This window comes from Octopus sinensis, linkage group LG4, assembly GCF_006345805.1.
Source record: "Octopus sinensis linkage group LG4, ASM634580v1, whole genome shotgun sequence".
Taxonomy (NCBI): domain Eukaryota; kingdom Metazoa; phylum Mollusca; class Cephalopoda; order Octopoda; family Octopodidae; genus Octopus; species Octopus sinensis.
In genome coordinates this window covers 144,472,152-144,496,151 of record NC_043000.1, presented here as the reverse complement: position 1 = coordinate 144,496,151, position 24,000 = coordinate 144,472,152, and positions in this window count along the sequence as shown.

Here is a 24,000-nt window from a genome sequence, read left to right as displayed (position 1 = left end):
TCGGACACCAGCGATGATGAGGTGGAAAATTGACAAAAGGTTGAAAAGCCTCAGTGTTATAATGTGTAAGAGGCTCGGCACCTCATTTTTAAATGGACTAGTGTCGATTGTATATTGAAAATTTTATTGTATGTTATTGCATGTTTCTATTTGTAATGGACTATTAAGCCCAATAATTGCAAAGACTGTAGTGAGAGGTTCAATACCTCGTTTTATGAAGAATAATGAATTAGTGATGCAAAAAAATCGGTGGACGTTCTTTGTAATCTCCCATGAATATCATCCTACTTTCATCATTCACCTCATTAATGTATGTGTCCAGCCAGCGAGCTACTCTTTGTAATGCCTTTATGGCAAATCTTAATGAAATAAAGTAGGTTGCTTACCAACGACATGGTTCCGGATTCAGTCCCACTGCGTGGCATTTTGGGCACGTGTCTTCTACTATAGCCTCCAAAGTCTTGTGAGTAGATTTGGCAGACAGAAACAGAAAGAAGCCCGTCGTATATATGTACATATATATATATAATATATATATAGATATATATATATATATATATATATATATATATATGTATGTGGTGTGTGTGTGTGTGTCTGTGTTTGTGTTTGTGTTTGTGTGTCTGTGTTTGTCCCCTCCAACACCGCTTGACAGCCGATGCTCGTGTGTTTACGTCTCCGTAACCCTAGCGGTTCGGCATAAGATACCGATAGAATAAGTACTAGGCTTACAAAGAATAAGTCTGGGGGGGTCTATTCGCCCAACTTAAAAAGGCGAAGGCGGTGCTCAAGCATAGCCGCTGTCAAATGACTGAAGCAAGTAAAAGCGTAAAATACTACTACTACTACTACTACTACTACTAATAATAATAATAATAATAATAATTGCCCTGATGTACTACCAGGCAGTGGCTGTCACGGCTTCTGATCTTGACTGATTGGCAGTATTATCATGTACATTGATATCATTTTGTATAAATAATGGGCTACAACAACTATTCTGTTCAATAACACAGATGTGCTTCTCTGTTGCTTGATCTTAACTAGTTGTGCATGTCTCTCTGTGGGTGACGATATGTGCGTCTTTGATCATGAGCAGAAGTAGTGGGGGAGCATCATAGCCATGTGTTGAGAGGAAATATTTGGGGTTTGGAAAATTAACCTGTGGAAACATGTGTCTTTCCTCCAACACATTTAAACAACCCTTACTCAGAGACCTTTTGAGCGGGATGGCTACTTGACCTGAAGAAAATTCTAACTGGACCCCACCTGGAAAGTCATGCACTGTTTATCTTGATATGTGATCAATATGCCGCGTACACACCACACACACATATATATATATTTGTGTGTATGTGTGTGTGTGTGTACATATATATATATATATATGTACGCATATCTCGACGATGGAGATTTTCGGGTGAGGCTTATATTTTAGAAGATTCCTTCTGGCCTTTTGGAGTCGGCAGGGAAGCCAAAAGCCAAGGCTGAAGCGTACAGCCGTATACCTGCTTGGTTCTTTGGTCGTCGCAAGATAGCAGCACGGTTGAAGATCGATGGCCGATGAGATAGTTAGATAATCACCTAGTGTTACTCTTTATAGCGAGGCATTTCCCTCTGCACAACATTTCTAAGAGGTCTTAGGCCAGCACTCTTTGGGGCCTGAAGATACGCCGTAAGGCTAAAACTCTTATGATCGAGAAACGCAGGGTAACCCCAGAATCCGGCCGCCCTCATTATAATATATATTATATATATATATATATATATATAATATATATATATATATATATATATATATACACTAATAATTGCGTCGCCGCATACCGAAGTTCAGAAATAGCAGCCAAAATCTTAGTCATTTCTTGTACTTTAAAAAGGGTCTTCCAGAGAACTCAAAATACTTGAAGTTTAAACACACAGGCAGAGGTTAAAGCAAACGAAAATCAATCGATATCTGATCATCCATAGTATTACTAAAATTCACCGTGTTAACGGTCCTGTTTTCATACCGAATCCTACTTGGTGAAATTTATTGATTACTTCTTAATTAATTAATTTTACCCTTTGTTATTATTGATATATATATATATATATTTAGAGAGAGAGAGAGAGAGAGAGATAAGTAGGTATATGATGTCATATACTGTAATTTAAAAGACCTGTTGCCATCTATCAAAATTTAGTTTCAAATTTATCCAACATTAGACATTAAAAACGATATTTGTATTGGTAGTTGCTGTAGTCTAATAGCTTAAATTCAGTATATATCGCTTGAAATATACAATCACAAGAAGGAGTTCATATTCATTTTCATTGATAATTCCCTTGTTATATTGACGATTGAAATTATTTTCTTCAAAGAACCTCTCTCGTGGTTAGTCGCCATCATGTCTCTCAAGTTTTATTGTGACTCGTCACCTGATATTTACATTTATCTTCTTTGTCACCACTAGTTCGTGTAAGAATCAAATCGGCGTCTAAAGTTTTTATCTTCATTTGCGTTGTCGTCAATTTTTTTCTCCTATGATTCAAAACAAAATGTTTGTATAAAATTTTAATGATTTCTACACAATTATACATTTGATATTCACGGCTCTGTTTACAAGTGAAAATTTAATTAAATACATTTTCCTCAGTTGCCTCAAACATAAATATCTTTTGAAAAAAAAAGCAAGTCTTATCATTTATAGAAATAATATCTACGCAACAACATTTTGAAAAGGCCGATGTATTTAAAGAAATCGTTCGTGAGTTTTGCAGTTATGCTTCGTCTCGGACACATACAAATACATGCAGGTATGCCGACAGGCAAGCAGGCAGACAGGGACCGATATACATATATATATATATAATATATATATATATATATATATATATATTATATATATATATATATATATATTTATGTAAAATAATATGTGACAAATATTCAATAGCCAAGATAAAACTCTGAATTTCGGATGCCGAGGTGGAAATCCACAACCGAAGACATGGTGTTGTGGATTTCCACCTCGGCATCCGAAACTCAGAGTTTTATCTTGGCTATGGATACTTGTCACATAATATTTCACAGATAAATTTCATCTATTTACATAATATTGTGGTCTCTTTCTTTCTTTTGCTATCTAACTGTTAAAGTGTCAACCGTTTTTTCATACCGATATAATATTTGCAATCTATCTATCTATTTATCTATCTATCTATATATCTATCTTTCTATTTGTCTCTCTGTCTATAATAAGTGTGTGTGTGTGTGTGTGCATATGTATGTGTGTTTATGTTAGACCTGGATTGTCCCGCCGACTTCGAAGTATAAGGTTCAGACAACGTACTCTTTCTTTGTCAGCCATGATACTTATGTTGAATGCGACGCTTCGAATTTGTTTATGAGTAGGGCAATGTTGGTGGATTACTTGTCTTCTTTATGCTGATGGTCAAACCAAAGGGATTACGTGCAGTAGAAAACCGTTCTAGAAGTTCCTGAGCTTCCTCTAAAGAGGTCACTGCTACTGCGGCATCACCTGCAAAAAAATAGATTACGAATGATACTGGTGCGCAGCTGTGTTCTGGTATTGAAATTCCGGCAACCGAATAGTCAACCTCTGGTTCGAAACGGGAATTTGACACCAAATTGTATGTCATCAATATAGAGTATACATATACAGTATATATATATATATACCTATATATATAAGCATAATATATACATATATAAACCATGTATCCTACACCTTGATTCTTGGAACTTACCCTTACATATATGAATGTATATATGTATATGTATATATATGACTGTATCCGAAAATTTCTTCACACAACTTGATTAAAAATTCAATATGAGCTATATGTAGACATGCACAAATTCTGTAAGTTTAAAACCTTTCATCGGATCCCCATGAATCGAACTTTCTTCAATGCAGTTAATCTTACAACTTCTTTTGTATCTACCCCTTTTGATGTTTGGGAATTATCTGATGTTTTTTCGGCTGACGAGTACGAGCCATCTGTATTCACTGCATTTTTTGTAGCTTATTAAAGATGTCCTCGTACGAAACGATCGTACCGAGATTTTAATCCATTCTTGTTGCTTTTTTCCTATATGTATGTATATATGTATGTATACATATATATATATATATATATATATATATATATAATATATATATATATATATATATATATATATATGTATACATACATATATACATACATATAGGAAAAAAGCAACAAGAATGGATTAAAATCTCGGTACGATCGTTTCGTACGAGGACATCTTTAATAAGCTACAAAATATATATATATATATATATATATATATATATATATATATATGTATACATACATATATACATACATATATATACATATACATATATACATTCATATATGTAAGGGTAAGTTCCAAGAATCAAGGTGTAGGATACATGGTTTATATATGTATATATTATGCTTATATATATAGGTATATATATATACTGTATATGTATAGATAACGCCTGGAGAAGATCCTAAATGGATATAGAAAGAAAAATAAAAGAGCAGATAAATGTTGAGCGGCAAGTTTAGCGTCCAGAGGCGAAGAGCAGCGAGATGACAAAGTTAGTAACATTTCTACAGTAGATAGAAGGAAAAGAAGGAGGATCTGTGAGAGGGTGAGACGGAGCGGCAGAGACAACATGGAAGGAAGTCTACAATGTGAAGGCGGGAGACAGAGACAGAGAGAGGAAGAGAGGAAGTTGGGATGCTAGAAAAGAAATATACATCTCTGCCTTTCGCCACCGGACACTTAGCTTGCCGGTCAACATCTATCACCTGTCTTGGCATTTCTCTCTCTCCCCCTCAACATTTATCTGCTCTTTTGATATTTTTCTTTCTATATCCATTTAGGATCTTTTGGCTGAAATCAAACTACTATTTTTGTACAAGGCATCGACTGTTTTTCACACCGACACAATATTTGCAATTTAGTGGGGATCCTCTTATTTGTGTATTCTGTTTTGGTCTAAGTTAGATTTCTGTTCTATTGATCATGTGTATAGTTTTGCGAAGTTTGCCAAATATATGGTTCGAAATAGGGACCAAAATATACTTTTACTTTTTTTCATTCTTTGCATGGTTGTATGTTTGTTTAATTTGTTTTGCCTATTTTTCCATGAGTAGCTTTTAGGGTACATCAAGTATTGCTAATATAGAAATTACAGTTATATCTAGATGTCACACATATTATTCCATTGTGTAAGTAATTTCCTGCTATCACAATAGGGAATCAAACATCATTACTATTCTCATAAATATAAATTACTGACTTTGTTTGTGCCATGCGTAATATAGTCATTCTTCCTCTATACTTTTCTTTTCTTTTCATTCTATCTTTCTTTCACTTTTCCACTTTTTCATTTGAAATCCTCTACTGTATTTGCTAGATAACGTCTCTGTTCTCTTTTGGCAAAATTTCAATGCAACCATTGCCGAAACTTATGGGAATATATTAAAATGTGCATTTAATCAGTTCACCCTACGTAACTCACTGACAGATCGTAAATTATCAATTCAACGCAAATATACTTTTTGCATTACTATAGACATCTTATATATGAATAATAAACAACTGTGAACACGTAATGAGCTTTATATTTTAACAATTATTTGATAATTCGTATAGAAATTGAGTTCAAAGATGTCAAAATCATATTTAATGGTTAAGTAAGGGATATTAATATATTTTTCGAGAAATAGTTTCAATTCAAAACAAAAAGAGCAATTGATGATTATGTGGAATACGTTTGCACCATATAGGTACCTTACACCTGTAAGTTCATTACTGTGTTCATGAAATATAATAGATAATAATACCTGTTTGAATTCAAGAAGATAATAGTATGGATTTTATGGACTATTTTTTTCGAGGATTTCGTACAGGTGTTGTACTTTTGCATTAGAAGTCTGAGTGAAGAGAGTTGACTGTCGCAAATGTAATACATCAATTTTGCAACATATATTAGTTAAAGACTGCAACACGTTCACATGTGTTGCATGTAAATAATTTGAATAATATTTCCTTTCAATCAATTATAAATGTTTCCGTCAGAATGTATTGTGGATGCAAAGTAGAAATGGTCAGTTTCATTTTGGAATTGAAGATTCCTATTTACAATAATTGATAAATACCTGTTACATGATACTGCATGGAACAATATACTGAATATTTTAACGTGACAATTCCAGTGAATGGTTTATGTCAAACATTTCCTTTTGGAATAATACTTCAGATCCACTTAAATGGTTAAGGAAATGATATGTTTCATAGAATTTAACGACAATCAGTGTACAGATATATAAACAGAAAACGATAAAAATATATACCATGCTTTAACTGCCATGGTGATATTCCTATTTGTCAGCATATACTTCTGATAAGATTAAATAAATTCATAGCTATTACTCTGCAGTTCCATAAATGGAAGTATAGGGAATTAATTGTGGAACTACTACAAACGTTCTAATGTGGAAACATTTCTTACAAAATGAAATGTTACTTAACTCATTTTTACAAGTTTTATGTTCCGAACTAATTTCACTCAACATTATTTAGCCACTATATTTACTAACACTTACATGTTGTATATGCTTACACGCGCTTGCTTTTCCATTGAGCGAATTATTTCAAAGAACGTTCTCTTAATACACATTTCTGTGGCATTAATGAGAAGTAGAGAATAGTAAATGCCGATGAATGATAGAGTTCTCCGTTTCTATTTCCAGAGAATGTATTACTGCATTTTGTCGGGGTATACTGGTACCAAAAATATTTCATTCATACTCGTGATAAAAATAATTCACTATGAACTGAATGTACCTAATCAACACACTATGTAAATAGGTAAATGCAATTCTTTATGTACTTTATGAATGAAATCTGCTTCTTTCCCAGAAACTCATATATGAACGTACAATATGTATTTAATATATATTCAATGCCTAAAGGGTGTAATTATACTTTCATATCCAAATAATACATTCCAAATATTATACTGGTACTAACAAACACAGTACTGCTAAAAATATAGCGTGTATACTCGATTGCATTGCATTTCATATGGGTGTATATTTAGATTATAGTAATTTTTACAAATTATTTCAAGTTCTAGCGAATTACAAATGAAGACGTGGAATGGTGTAGATTATATTGGTACCAACATGTTGAATGCAGTAAGAGAACGTCATGTGGAAGTAATTTTAAAAGATTATTTCTATTTCATTTCAGTCTATCAGCAGATTGTATTTAACCCTTACGGTCACCATCCAGCTTTCGTTCATTTCGAAGGCCACAAACTTCAGTTTCTCCAGTATTTCCTTAATATACCGGCGACGTATTTAGAGTCGCTAAAACTACACACGCGCAGATACATAACATAATAATATTCATTGCTGATTACTCTTCCAAACTTGAGTTTCTTCTGCATACATCCTACATATTACCTTACACAGAAGCAACATTGACTTCATAAAGATAGACGCTATCATCTTTTACAATAGTGTCACATCACTCATGGCCACGGAAATTAATTTCTCATATCACTACACGTTTCTTGTTCATACTTTGGATCATATCGAAACAGATAGTGAACATAATACTACATCCCTACTCTCTAAGCATCACTAACTGGTGCACGAGCAATTGTTGTTCTACTTGGTAAAAATAAAAACCGAATATCCTGCAAAGACAAGAACATTAACATCTTAGAAACCTAAACATTGCATTAAGTACTCCAATGTTCCTTCTGTAAAACTATGGAACAATAGGGACGTAATTTCTTTTATAGATAGTACTGGTCGATCGGAGATGACATGGCAATAAGGAAAATTATTGGTAACTCATAATTCATACCATGACATTCGTTAGAGTTGAAATGCATCACCTTCGCCGATTATTTTTACTGGTGAAAGCTTTAGCTCTATATGAGTAATAAAATAGCACAATGATTACATCTCGTATTCGTAGAGAGAGAATACTTCCACACACAAAAACAATATTAGCGCTTTAAAAATCTAAATAAAATTGAGTAAAGATCTCATATATTCGACGCTGATGCTGTACACAGAAGTGAGATCATAGGCAACATCCATAAAAATAAAAACAACGTGTATGATTTTCAATAAGCCATATATCTCCTACATAAAACATAAATGCATAAAAAATATAGAGTATATATGTATTAATATATATGTGTAAATATCTACACACCACACACACACACGTATATATATATATATATATATATATATATATATATATAGACGCACACACAGAGTTGCGTATGTACATTACAAATATATATATATATGTATATATATATAGATAGATATATAGATATATATATACATATACATATACATACACACACACACTCAGATATATATATATATATATATATATATATAATATATATATATATATATATATTATATATATATATACAGTTTACTATTGCGTAATAGGTTAAAATATTTTATATGTACAAAAATTAAGGCGGTGTTCTGGCAGAATCGTTATAACACTAGACAAAATAAATTTCCAGAAAAGAAACCGATTCCATCTAGAAAATGCATAAAATATTTCATTTACGTATTTACATCGTGAGTCCATTAGATATATTCAGTTTGTAACGAATCTTTTTCTTAGTACTAGAATGAATGAAATATTTTCGCCACTAATATATACGCCAAGACACAATGCAGTAATACACTGACGATAGAAGTTGATCCAATAATTTGGCTAGTTATTTATATGTGTAAACGTGTTAAAGCGATGCAAACTCTGCGTGGCTGAAACATTGTATATTAGATTCCAAAATTATATTACGCTATTTATTTCCAGATCTGATATTTCAGTAAATAGAAGCGCATAGCCAAATGTATTTTGTCAAACTGAGGAATACCACACTCTCCGGATTGAGTCGTTGCCTCGAAAATTTTGCCTTTCACAGCATTGAATTATTATAGAACAGGTAGATTAATTAGGAAGTATATGGATATAGGGCCAGAACTCTTAGATTGTTCATTTTTGTATCGTTTTCTTTTTAACCTTCAAATAGTGTTTAATTTTCTTTCTTTATGGCTATATGGTTGTTCTCCTTTGCTTTATTTTAACTGATTTCTCTATGAGTTGAGTTTAGGGTACATCAAATAATAATGGTACACTTATTACGATTTTCTTTTGTCACATTATTTAAAATATTAATAAATATGAAACTGGAAGTTTATTCAATTTTTCTCGCAGCATACATATTGAGCTTTTACTAAGAAATGCTTCAGAGTGATCTTTTAGTGAATGTGTACTAGACACAATTATTTGGGAAGGCGTACAGAACACTATTATTTGGAGAGGCGGAAAGGGATTACCCAACCGGTTATAAAGGCAGGGGCGTAGCAGTTATTAAGGAACTAATGTTTCATGCATGTGCGGTCTTAAAAGTTTGGAATGCCAGATCCACATATAGTTACACACATATACTCACTAAAACAATGATTATACAAAGTGGCCGTACATACATTTCGCATACAATAATATATGCATCTAAAATATATGTATGACGATCCATACACACACACTCACTCACACACACACACACACACACACACACACACACACACACACACACACACACATATATATATATATATATATATATATATATATATATATGCTCACATACATCTGCATATTAGAAAATATATTAGAATGAAAATATTATAGTATTTGATACATATGCATACACATCGACCTGTTAAATGCACTGAGATGATTACAAATATACCCCAGTATAGCGACTTCACACATATCAGTTTCGTACACGCCTCATAAATGCACTCGCTTAAATATATACAAACTCATATATACGCGTATACGAAGCTGCGAATATAACTTACATGAATATACAGGAATATTGTTTTTTAAATTAATGCATAGAAATATGCATAAAATATGTACATATCAGCACGAGCATGTGCATATGTCCATTGATAGATAAATAAGGGATCTACATATATTCATTTACAAGTAAAACAACATCATCCATGCAGATATACACCATTGTTAACCAACTACAATTGAGTCAATATGCATACATAACATATGAGGAAAAACAGAAAATAAGCAAATATAGGAAGCCAGACCTATTAGGTTTCGGCAGTTTGGGTAAAAATAGAGGTGTAATACTAGACGTTAGTAGGGTGGTATAGCTGAAGATGAAGGTATTTAATTATGACAAACGGATCGATGTAGATTTCAAATAAAATAACAATACAAGACCAACTATGCGGTAGTGACGTTCACGGTGGGGAGTTATTAAACGTTTAACAATCACTAACTCCATCGGATATAACAGAAATACTGACAAAGAAGAAATGTCCAACTCCCTGGCAGGTGTGTACAAATTGGTGGTGGTGTTCACATGCAGCACAATATCATTCTATGCGAAAAGTATACACCTTCGAATAAGAGTGCATGATGTAACTGAAATCATATTACGAAACGTCTTTAACCATTCAGAAGTCACTCAAATTTATTTCTCACTCCTGATTTTGAGATGCGACGTCACACTTAATTGTATCCAAGATGTACCGTTGTATCACTTGATAGCTGAAACCTCAGCAGGAGAGCTAACCATGATTAATGTTTGATTTCCCTTATATTTTCTACTATATATATATATGTACATATATATATATATATATATATATATATATATTATATATATATATATATATATATATAATATATATATATATGTTATATCTAGATATATATGATGTATGTTATTCATGCATGTATGTATCTATCTATATGTATGTGTATATAATACATACATACATGCATACATACATACATATATTTATATATATATATATATATATATATATATATATACACTCGTAAGTATGTTTCTATACATATTTTTATTTACGTTGTTAAGAGTTCCTTCGATATAATTTCATTTCTTATCTTAAATAACTTCAGTGCATTTATATTTATTTATCTGGTTAAAACCTGCACCGAATGATGACAATTGCGGTGGTGTTAACGAAAAAGTAGACGTCGAATATGACGTTTATCTTAAGTTTGATGAGCTTACATTCAAGGACAAGACATATGCTTGAGTTATCATTAATTAAATCCTGTCAATTTGCAATAGTGTCTAATGAAATTACTTTCAATTTAAATCACAGCTTTGATTTACTATTAAATTTGTTCTTAATTAGATAGCATTCGTAGTGAATTGAAATGAATGGCTGTAAAATGAAAGAAAATGATTGGCGTGTCATTCTGTAGTGCTACAGGGTGTGCTGATGGTATGTGGCGGTCTCCCGTCAACACATAAAGCATACTTATTCGTAAGTAATATTTCCTTTCATCCTTTTCGCTGGTTTGTTAAATTACTAATATATATCTGTGAAAGAAGACATCACACGTACCAATTCAAAATTGATTGAATTATAGAAAATTTTGATGCAGTCTGCCATTTTTATTTTCGCACTATTTATACATCCTTTATTTCATTATTCTTTATTTTTCTTTTTTATAGCGACAACAGTAACTAGAGATGCAAAAGCTATATCTAATAGAGTGGGTAAACTATGTATTTATAATGAGGTCAAAAAGCTTAACAAATGAAAAAGAAAAAATAACTGGTATGCGTTTGTATTTTCGTATGATGTGTAGAAGAAGCACATTATGTATCGTGAAATTTTCAATCCATGCTACCTATGCTACTACGTACTACAAAAGTGGATTGAAGGGTTCATCAAAATATTTTTGGTTAATTGTACCAAAGCTGACTTCTTCAAAATTACGTTAAAAAACTATAAGTTAGAATATATTCCCAACGTATTTTTCTTTTGTATCTCACATCGTGTGTATGGAAATATCTGTACAATAAGGAAATAAGGATCTGAACAAAGAAATATAATCTTTGTTTAATGTCAATTCATTATACATGATTCTCTTTATATAGCTAGAAGTTGAACTCCAATCCATTAGCGAGAATGTAGGCAAAGAAAATTGTGTTTATAGTGAGAGGAAATATCAGATATAGAATGCTCAATAATACGATGCAGAGTTTTCTACAAATATATGAGGCTAATATTGTAGTGAGATATTGAAATGATTAACTGAAGAAAAGAAATTAAATTTCATTTCTGCCGGCATTGTGTCAAATACTTGCAGTTCAATTTTAGTAAACAAGAATCCTCTTACATGATTTGTTTTTGAAGCCGCCTACTAAATGTTTCGGCATTATCATTTTTAAATGAATCAATTTTATAACGGTTAAATTATTCATTAACTATTCTCATTGTAGGACCTCAAAATATGTTTCTTACGTTTGTGCAGCGTAATGTGCAGCATACCAAAGAAGATAGACCTTGGAAATAATGCAATTCAGAAATGTATATAGGCAAAACGCTGCGGCATCTTACATGTAAGTAGTAGAAGCAATTTATAATAATTACTTGTATGCAATCCCCGGGAACCGTAGTTATTCCGTAGGACACTTTGTCCAACAGCATATGGTATCAGGCACAAGATATCATTGAAAACAAAAACGCTTTTATATTTTGCTTTCGAAATGTACAAGATACTGATCCTCATTGCATGTATTTACATGACTTTTTGTTACTTCAATAAACCTTGATAACCGAACACTTTTGGATATAACTTTCGCACTTTTTCCATTTTCATTTTTTCTAAATTTTGATTATTGGGGGCAAATATTCATCATGTATATAAAATTTGAAATTGCAAATTTTCACTCATATCTGTGTTCCAAATATTCTTTTGTGATAAACGCTAATGGTAGATGTGGAAATACGATTCGTGTATTCAGTGGGACCGTTTGTTTGTTGTATTCCCGATACTGTTTGTTTTATGTTTGTAAAGCCTAAGTTCAAATAAATTTTATTATCATGTCAATATGAATTTCCTTAAACGTTTTTATATTTAGCCTCTAATTAGAACGCAAGTGCCTATCACTGTATTTTTATTAAATCCTATAAGAAACAGGTCCTCAAATAATTTATTAATTTTATGCTGTTTAATGTCAATGTAAACAGTATTTTTAACACGATAAAACGATACACTGTCTGTCTGAATACTAAGTTGTAAAGTCGTAAAAAATTTGAAGTTGAAATGCTTAATTTTGTATGTAGTTGGTAGGATAGGCTTCGCAAAAAGATAAACCAATGATACAGTCAAAATAAACAAAAGTGTTGCAGTCATTTTCTTTGTTTCTATATTAAGCGTGAAATAGCCTCCAAAGAACGTTATATGTATGTAGTAAAAGTCAAATAAGCAACATGTTCAAACAAAAATGGACGTGTAGCATGCAACGAGGAACAATCAGATATTAATATTTCCTTATTGTACAGACATTTCCATAAATTATAGTTCTTGCATATTATTAGTTAATCGTGTAACTGGTGGAAGTACATGAATATTAATAAAACTACTAGTAATAGCAACATTCCTAGCCTCGAATGTAAAACGTTTAATTTGCCTGAGGTCCACTACTAGAATGCACAGGAATATATTCTCAAATAAAATGAAAGAAGTTGCAGACGTAGTATGTTAAAAATTATTTAAAGTTAACTGCATCCTTTGTATTTCATTTTCTCTATTTCAAAGGAATGCGAAACGCCTTCCACACTTCATATTTTGGCATGCCGATGAAATAGTGAGGTGATAAGAAAAATAAAAGGAAATAATGGCACTTACTAAATACATCTGATACTTGAGAGAGTAACAGTGAAATTTTTAAACATATATTTACATCCATTAATACCTAATTGTAAATCTTCATAATCTATTTTTTAAAGAGTCGTATTTATAATCGGAGGAGAGCAGAAGGAATTGTTTTATATGCATATAGAAACATGTAATGTGAATGAAATTGTTTCATTTGCATTTTGAAGGTTAAGCTAACGCTATTTATATATTCCATGCGCTCCAGTAGCTACATTTCCTCTCAGAAATACATAATCATATCCTGAAGAAATTATGAGGCATCAAAAAGAAAATCTCCTGGGCTTTCTTCTAACCGGTGCTGAAGGTAGTGAAATTTGTCATCTAAAGATTTTAATGTGAAAATAAAGATAATAATTTTTTTAAAAGACTCAAAGCAATAGATTTCAACTGGATCATAACGGGTTTCGTGAAAAATACCTAATGATTGCACGTCAGTATTATTAAATAATAGTTGACTAGTATTTTTCCATTGCGGAAGAATTAATGCAAACATCGAAGTCGACGCAATTTAAATGTCAAAACTACAGACATGGAACGAAGTATGTGGTAGCTATTCTGTCACTCTAAAGTTACCGCCCACCTACCAACATTATATTCCTAAACTTTAATAGGACTTTCAAGGCAGTGTCTTAACCGAATCAATAAAATGTTGTCTACAAGAACTGTGTCGAATGTTGTATTGTATCAGAATAATGCCTATAGTACATCCTCAATTTCTTTGTGTAAGGATATATGCTATACGCTAGCTACTCATCCAAACAGTTTTATATTCTTCCATAACCAAATTAGATTTCAGCAAAGCCGAGAGAGCTTTTGTTAACTGCATTTGCATAATGCTTTAAATCCACCTTCATGTAGCTTCTCTGTTATTACTAACGAATTTTGTAATAATGCAATTTATATGCGTTTAAAAACAGTAAGTATACGATTGTATACTGCTCATTTATGTCACTGTTGTTTATTTGTGGTTCGGTAGCTTAAATTCCGTTCTGGCTGACTTATATCGCTTATGTTCTGAAGATTAGTATTTACATAGAAGACAACTTCTCAGTTCCTGTCTCAAAACATTTCTTCGCAGCTTTTGGTATATAGAAACAATTTAATTACTGTCAACAGCTTATTTATTCTTTTAAATGTTTTTCTGCACTGGGACTAATATATGCATTTCTAAAGGAGAAGCAATTTCGCATTTCGGAAAGACTGATTATTTTCAGTGTTTATGTGTTTGCATACACAAACACACATGTACATATGTATATATAAATACACACGCACGCACAAACACATACGCATGTACATATATATGTATATGCATATATATAGACTGAAAGATTAGGAAACAAAATACAGTGCAACTATATGAAGACGATACACAACAACATCTACACACAGTTATATATATATATGTATGTATATATATATATTTATACATATGTGTGCGTATATGTATATATACTCTTTACTCTTTTACTCTTTTACTTGTTTCAGTCATTTGACTGCGGCCATGCTGGAGCACCGCCTTTACTCGAGGAAATCGACCCCGGGACTTATTCATCGTAAGCCCAGTACTTATTCTATCGGTCTATTTTGCCGAACCGCTAATTGACGGAGAAATAAACACACCAGCACCGGTTGTCAAGCGATGTTGGGGAAAACAAACACAGACACACACACACACACACATATATATATATATATATACATATATACGACGGGCTTCTTTCAGTTTCCGTCTACCAAATCCACTCACAAGGCATTGGTCGGCCCGGGGCTATAGCAGAAGACACTTGCCCAAGATGCCACGCAGTGGGACTGAACCCGGAACTATGTGGTTGGTTAGCAAGCTACTTACCACACAGCCACCCCTGCGCCTGTGTATAAATGTATGTAGCTGTTGTTGTGTACCATCTCCATATAGTTGCACTGTATTTCGTTCCCTAATCTTTCCGTCTCCTCCTTCCCTTCGTAGTATGAAAAGCATTGACCAATTTCTCAGCTCCGTTCCTTTACTTCTATAACACAATATTCTTGTCTTAAGAATCTATTAGTACTCTGTGATTACCTTCGCACAATTCCAATTTTTTTTGTAATCCTTTCCTTTCCAGTTCTTGAATTCGTTCTGCCTATGATTTCACTGAAACTCCATTTGCCTACTTATCCTCCCCCAGTTTATGACTAGAAGATACTCTATTAATTTCTGAGTTTCTATATTTATTTCTCTAGTAGATTGATATGGTTATACATTGTTCTTTGGTTCTTTTTATTCGAAGTTTTGCAATGATCTCTTATCCTTTATCATCTGCGTTTCCTTTACGAACATTGGGTAATGTTCAGAAAGAATTTTGAATTCTCAAGTTTATGGAGGGTGAAAATTTGGACGAATGTCTGAGTCATCTTTTCCTTACTAGTAAACCATCTGTCTGTACCTATATTGGCAGTATACCAACGGCATATATAAAATACATGCAAGTACATAAACAAATAAGGACGTGTGTACACACACGCACACACACACACACACACACATATATATATATAAGAAACCACACACACACACACACACACATATATATATATATATATATATATATATATAAGAAACAATATGAACAGCTTTTCTTTCATACATGCTTAACATACGCTAACTTTTAATATTAAATAACCCCTATTGTCTAGAATTCTCATTTATCTTGTATGATGATATGATAATGATAACATTGATGAAGTTTTCAGTTTTTCTCAATCTCATCACATGAACGAAAACCAGCAGCGTATAGACAGCCTGATTTGAAATAGGTAGCAATTGAAAATGAAAATATTCTTACACAAGGTAATATCGCTGCATCATTATTGAATTTATAATTGTGTAACGGCAAACTCGATAAATTTCATAGTATCTTTCACGCATGATATATCTGTTTGTGAAAAGAGAAGAACATTAGAAATGTCATTAATAACAGTATACGAAATAAGTAAGCAGGACATTATTTTTGATATTAAATAATGAAGTTTTCAAAGATGTTCTGACCTCGGAATTTATGAGTTATAAACGTATTTCCATGATACTTACATGGTAAAAAAACAATGCACCGACAACAGACACAGTTTGTTTGTTGTTTTTTTCTTTGTTTTTTTTTTCGTTTTTTACTGTATTTTTTTCTTTTAGACGATGGCATGGGAAATTTATAGAAAGTTAATAGATTTGGAAATGTTGCCGTTGTGAAGAACGGGACAAAGTATTAATATATACCAATAACAGTAGTTAGTAAAACGTATTAACTGGAAATCAGCGGTGTTGTCAGTTTTATAACTTACAAGCTCATGAAAAATACAAATACACATACACATGTGGGTGAAAGGCAAAGTGGACATCGACAAAAATTGAACCCAAAATGTAAAGACGGATGATTAGCCGTTAATACACACCATCTCGCCGCCTTCCTAATTACCAAATTGCTGGAAATTATTCTGTTAATATGTGTCAAGTATTTGGAATGTAAATGATAAAAATGGACGTTCAATCAAATGGTTTCTTACTTACGCTAAGTGTTGTATTTTCCTATTTAAACCTTTGGATGCATCTATAAAGTTGATATTTGTTAATTTGATTGTAACATTGCTGCATGGCCGACAACTATGATGTTTAGGAGATGCTCTCTGAAATTCCCCTTAGCGTGGTGTGAGGGATTTAGCTCGGTCACAGATTGTTACCAAAAGAAAATTTTCCTACGTTTGTCATTGTACAATGCCTGTTATTGTATAAGCCTAAATATGTTAATTCCCCGATGGTTGGAAGGTAGAAATGCGGCGTAATGCTTTACGAACTTTCTCTTTTCATATGTGTAAGCGTGCGTTTGCATAGCATATATATGTGCGAACAGGTTTGTGTAAGGATATCTACTTCTTAAGACAATTTCTTGAATACGTATGTATATTTTCAATACAAATTCTTCCATGAACGATTTTCTCTATCCACGCGAATGCATACATGCTTTAAAATATCCGTTTATCTTTACACACTAAAATGCATGGATGAAGGTATAAGTACCTTAAAATTTCTTTCTACGCAATCACGTATATCAGTATATGAAGCCATACATATTTCGCATACTTGTGGAAGATATATAACCTTGCGAAACAATTAAGAGGCAGCTAACTGAGAAGTATTCATGTGTACGAACTAAGGCTTAATGTTAATGTTAAAGAGAGGAGCCCCAATGCAACATCCATCAGGAATATGTACGAATGCCCTTAATTGAGTTTTATGAAAGCAAACGCATGCACACACACACACCACACACACACAATACACATGCGCACACACATACATCAGCACTTAGAAAAATATAGGTTTATATATATATAAGCAATAATAAATCTCTTTGCAAATACTGATAGGGCAGAGAAAGTGTGTCAATAGCTAGCTGGAGAAGATGTTCTCCTGGGGCTACGAGCTACAGTAGCATCCACCCTTAGTGGTTAGCCACATTTTAGTGGCAAATATACTTCACGTATATATATATAATATATATATATATATATATATATATATATATATAATATATATATATATATATATATATATATATATATATATATATATATATTTATAAATAAGGATAATATCGATATTTAAATATCGATATTATCAAGTGGCCAGCATGGGAAAAATATCGTACAAAAGTAATAATTTTTTACAACTAAAAATAAGAGTGTCTGAGAGACACCACCATGCCGAAATAGCAGTCAAAACCCTGACTCTAAGAACCACGTTAAATGTTCATATCGCACCATGAGATAGTCAGGGTTTTGACTGCTACTTCGGCATGGTGGTGTCTCTCAGACACCCTTAATTTTAGTTATATATATATATATATGTATATATATATATATATATATATATGTGTGTGTCATTATGTCTGGATATGTATGTCTTTGGTTAACTAGACAGCAGTTTAACCACTAGCTCCTTATTTAAAGTGATCGCAATAAAGAATTTTTAGCTATTTAATGTAACGATAAATAACGGCGGAGGTGATACGATAGTTACTACATGAGCAGATATTGATAAACAATTTGCGTTTGGATCTCTAGCGATGGCTTAACGTTTTAGAGGAACATTGACTTTCTGTATATCAATCCATATGTCCTTAACATCTTCCTACAAACCATTAGGAATAAACATTAAGCACCTATTATTAAGATATGATGTTACATTTCTTATTGCTTTCTACAAATTATCATTCTGATTTTCTCGCACACGATCGCCATTCTCCTTTTTAGCGTTGTTATTGCTTCGATTGTTGTAGTAGTAGTAGTAGCTTTCGTTGTTGTTGTGGCTGTTGTGGTTCTTCTTATTTTTCTTAATCTTTTCCTCCTCCTTCTTCTTCTATCTCTTATTTTTCTTCTTCTATCTCCTTCTTCTCCTTCTTCTTCTTCTACTACTACTACTACTACTACTACTACTACACTACTACTACTACTACTACTACTACTACTATCATCATTACTGCTGCTGCCCTACTACTACTACTACTACTACTACAGCTGCTGCTGCTGCAACTACTACTACTACTACTACTACTACTACTACTACTACTACTACTACTACTACTAGCATTAACCATTTTAGTTTATTCACATCTCTTCATCTGTTATACGTTAGTAAATATACGTATATGCTTACATATATAGGTATATTATATGAACACATATATGCACATATATACACTCACGCAGTTACATCTCCCAAATATATATATAGACATATATATAGACATATGCATATATAATATATATATATATATATATATATATATATATATATATATATATATATATATATGTATATTCAGGCGCAGGCGTGGCTCCGTCTTAAGAAGCTTGCTTCCCAACCACATGGTTCTGGGTTCAGGCCTACTGCATGACACTTTGGGCAAATGTCTTCTACTATAGTCTCGGGCTGACCAAAATCTTGTGAGTAGATTTGGTAAACAGAAACTGAAAGAAGCCCGTCATAAATACATATATGTGAGTATGTGTATGTGATTGACCCCCAACATTGCTTGACAACAGATACTGGTGTGATTATGGCCCTGTAACTTAACAGTTCGGCAAAGCAGTCCCATAAAATAAGTACTAGACTTACAAAGAATAAGTCCTGGGGTCGATCGGTTAGACTAAACGCGGTGCTCCAGCATGGCCGCAGTCAAATGACTGAAACAATTCAAAGACTAAAAGAAATAAACTACGTATGTATGAAGATAAAGTATATATTCCTTGTGCCCTGTCCTATATGTATTTTTTTTTCATTTTATGTCTTACTTTATAATTTGAGAAAAATCACGTTTTCAATACGTGTGTCATTGTGCCTCATTCTTCACCAGTGTGATAGTGTTCTTTCTCATTGCTAACACGAACAGACACCTGGACAATTTAAAGAATTTAATGGTAATTCTCTCTATTTGTGAAAGTTTCTCATCCTACTGAATGGTTTTATTCGAATATCAATGAAATATAGAGAATGCTAGTGTGTGAGGGTGCAAATATTTGCGACTATGACTGACAGGTAATATAGCAGGCGCGTCAGTAACACACTGTGCTTGGAGGCAGTGAATATGATATGGTTTGCTAAATCGCCCCGAGTTTATCTAATAATTCATTTTGACGACTCAGCGAAAGAATGTCGTTCACATTAGGAGGTCGCTTTGGCATTGTGAATAGCTAACAGCTTTTATTATGTGCTTTAATTCAATGTGGAATCTATCCAAGCAGCCTATTGTTGTATTTGCCGACAACATTATCATCGTCAGCAAGGCAATATATTTTGTTGTTGTTCTTGCTTTTCGTGCTCTTATAGTTAAAGTTGCACTTGGTGCTTACATCTATGTTAATGCTGCTTATGATGAAAAGAGCTATGATGATGACGATGATGAGAGTTGAGTGATGTTCCTTTATATATATATATTTGTTGTTTTCTTTATATATTCAATATATTAAAATCATAGTCGTAGCAGTAACGTTGTAGGGAATTACCTTGTCAATATTTTAATACATATTTTCATTTTTTTCTCGTTTGTTTTCCATTTAGACTGTAACCATCGTCGGATATTCTTTCTTTTTTCTAGTTTTATGTTACCATTCGATACGTCGTATATGCTGCTCTTTTTGTTGTGAAATTGGCATTTATGTCTATGCGTGTATGCATATAATAAAGATAGTTTGTTTATGAATATTCCCTCTATATTTCCTGTTTCCTTGTATATCTATATGTTTTCCGTTGTTTGTATATTTTATTTGTACTTTTCAAACCACCGTCGAAGCTTTTCTATTTGTAACAGAAATGTTTTACATCGAATGATTTGACTTTGTTGTTATATTTTATGATAAATATATTTTCATTGCAGAGTTATTGCAACAACGCCTACAAACATACATACATATATACATACATATACACACACACACACGCACACACACACAAACACACACACACATATATGCATGCATTAAAGGACATGATTATTGTTACCACTTTTTTGTTTGTTTTTCCACTTGTTTCCACGTATAGAGTGAAATATTGATGTTATCTTATTTGCGTTACTAAAATGTATCACTTGCCGATTTAAAATGTCGGCAATTGTTAAGTACACAAACTATAAAATAAGTGTTCATTGCTGTATAAGTAATACAGCAGTGAAATTTTAAGATAGTTAAATGAAAAAAATTGAATATATAGCTTTTTAACTATCCTTTTGGATTTTTTTTATGAATGTTTCTTAACATATATAGTATAAATATAGAGTGAAACTTACAAGAATCATTTTACAGTTAGACATTTTATAAATATTTGAATATTTTTTATATTTATTTTTATATGTATTTTTATATGTATGTACACAAAGTTATTTTATATTCTTATTTTTATTGGCAATGCGAAAATCGAAATCTTGTTTTGAAAATTCTGATATAAAAATAACATGTTTTTTCTTACACGCAGAGCAATATATACCACAACGCAGGAGTGCAAACTTACTGGATCCTTCACATCCGGCAACGTACGGATTCATCCTTAGCACCAGCACATTCCAAGTGATATACAATCCATCCTTTTGGAAGAGCCATATAGACGATTAGCCTATTGCATCATTGTTGCACTTGATGGATCTTATCTTGCTCATGTAGTATTGCTCACGACCAGTGAAGTAAGTAAGAGATGACTTACAATGCACAGACTGCATAATATAACATATGATGCATTGACACATTCATTGACCTGCTCATGATTGTCCGCTTATTTCTTATCTCTTTATTGTCCACAAGGAGCTAAGCATAGAGGGGACAAACAAGGACAGACAAGGGGTTTAAATCGATTACAGCAACCCCAGTGCGTAACTGGTACTCAATTTATCGACCCCGACAGGATGAACAGCAAAGTCGACCTCGGCGGAATTTGAACTCATTACGAAACGGCAGACGTAATACCTATTTCTTTACTACCCAAAAGTAGTTAAACACAGAAGGGTCAAACAAGGACAGACAAACGGATTAAGTCGATTACATTGACACCAGTGCGTAACTAGTACTTAATTTATCAACCCCGAAAGGATGATAGGCAAAGTCGACCTCGGCGGAATTTGAACTCAGAACGTAACGGCAGAGGAAATGCCTATTTCTTTACTGCCCACAAGGGGCTACACATAGAAGGGACACAAAAGGTCAGACAAACGGATTAAGTCGATTACATTGACACCAGTGCGTAACTAGTACTTAATTTATCAACCCCGAAAGGATGATAGGCAAAGTCGACCTCGGCGGAATTTGAACTCAGAACGTAACGGCAGAGGAAATGCCTATTTCTTTACTGCCCACAAGGGGCTACACATAGAAGGGACACAAAAGGTCAGACAAACGGATTAAGTCGATTACATTGACACCAGTGCGTAACTAGTACTTAATTTATCGACCCCGAAAGGATAATAGGCAAAGTCGACCTCGGCGGAATTTGAACTCAGAACGTAACGGCAGAGGAAATGCCTATTTCTTTACTGCCCACAAGGGGCTACACATAGAAGGGACACAAAAGGTCAGACAAACGGATTAAGTCGATTACATTGACACCAGTGCGTAACTGGTACTTATTTAATCGACCCCGAAAGGATGAAAGGCAAAGGTGACCTCGGCAGAATTTGAACTCAGAACGTAGCGGCAGATGATATACTGCTAAGAATTTCGCCCGGCGTGCTTAACGCTTCTGCCAGCTCGCCACCTTCCAATTGTCCGCATATTTCATTCGTTTGTAGATAAAGATTTTCCCAGCATCTATGACATATAACTCTGAAGAAAAATTCTTTGGTATCCTGCTGAAGCGAACCGAAATATGCCATTCACTTTTTCTCTCTTCATAATTATAATAAAAGTTTCTTGGATGCAAACAATACAAGAGCATTTCTAATAAGAAGTAATGCATATGCCTCTTACAATTATTGCTTGCAAAATGGGGAAGTCAAGTGCTGACTATAAACTGTATGCATTTTATGGTTAATAGGTTAATGGTGTTAAGATAGCAACTGAAATTCACCATAAGAAAAAGAGATAGCTTGCTTACAGAAAAACTTTCGGGCTTACTAAAACCAGTAACATAAGCCAAACATTGTGATCTTTCGGAGTGAATTGGAAACAGTGCTTAAGAAATAGCAGGGCTCGATATCAGGCTCAGCGTTAGAATTATAACAAGTTTTAAGCTTATAAGAACAATTCACAGCTGCCCCATCTCTGTAATAGGGATCTAAGTGAGAGCAAGTGCCCACTCATAGAAATATGCTGAAGGAATAGACATACTCACTGAGAACTAAATGAGGAGTTTCACTTTATTTCAAGTTTTATCGTAGCCTAGTGCAAAGAACACGGTCTTTTGGAGAAACAAGAATTGCGACTCAACATGTCCAGTCATAGAGTATATGGCTGCTATGTACCTGGATCTAACGGACACTCTAGTTTGCTAGCACACACTAATGTCGCACCTGAGTCTATTATGTAATATCCTATTATCGTGCAACTAATCTTAGACCATGTATATGTACATATATAAGTACAGCAACTGAATGACCAGTGAATTTTTAAAGGTCATTCACAGAAGATGGCAAGTATAACTGACTGAATAAATTAGCTGTACGAAGAAATAGAATGGTGAACCC